Genomic DNA, 997 nt, shown 5'->3' with positions numbered 1-997 from the left:
TGTTCTTTGGCAATAGGATAATATCCCAAGATTGCCCTTTTTTCTTCAGTCCAATTCAGGACTATATTAAGGGTTTCTTTGAGATTTGATCTACAGACCCTTTTCTTTTCCTTGATTTCATCCCTTGTAGGAATGTTTCTTATTATCCCTGTTCTCTGGGTTTGAATTGGAGCTTTATCTGCTCTTTTTAGGGTTTGCTCTGGATGAAGAGTTTCATATTCCCTGAAGGATTCTTTTGCTTCTTCCAATGTTAAAAACCCTCCTTTATGAATTATCCTTGATTGATGTGTAAATGGTGCTGCTTTTTCCCAGGCATCATATACTCCTTTCATGGGGCCATTATAAATTACATAATATTTTTTATCTTGAGTGGATTTTTTGATAATTTTAGCAATTGTTTTATTTTCTGGAATTTTTTCCTCACCTGATTTGTCCACCACGCTTAGCTGGCTGAACTCTGATGGTTTGGGTTGTTGTGTTGATTTCATTGCTTCGATGGCCTTCTTGAGGGATTGGATCTGTATCTTTATTTGCTGACAATGCTTGCACTTTTCAAGTTCTTGTTCGTATTTTTGAATTTCTTGATCTAATGCGTTGTAGACGAACTCCATTCTCTTGTTAATGTATCTGCAATAACATTTTTGTCACCCTTAATATATTCAATTTCTATTGGATATTGTAATAAAAATAATTGCCATCTTACCAATCATCCATGATTATAATCAACTTTTAAATTATATCGTATAAAACCTGTTAGGTAACTTGAATCTGTCCTTAATGTAAATTCTTTGGGTAGTAAATCAATTTTCCATTTCTTAAGAGATTTAATTGCTGCCAGAGTTTCCTTTTCATGAGTGGTATATCTCTGTTCTGTTGGAGTAAAAGTTCCTGAAATATACCTGCAAAGTAATTCCTTTGGGGGATATTTAGAATCTAGTGATTCTTTTTCTTGTTCCAAACTTTTTATAGCTTTCTTAGCTTTTAGACATCCTGACCA

The sequence above is a fragment of the Arachis duranensis genome, chromosome 9, assembly GCF_000817695.3.
Source record: "Arachis duranensis cultivar V14167 chromosome 9, aradu.V14167.gnm2.J7QH, whole genome shotgun sequence".
Lineage (NCBI taxonomy): Eukaryota > Viridiplantae > Streptophyta > Magnoliopsida > Fabales > Fabaceae > Arachis > Arachis duranensis.
The sequence above is the reverse complement of the archived record's forward strand: the minus strand, read 5'-3'. Positions refer to the sequence as shown.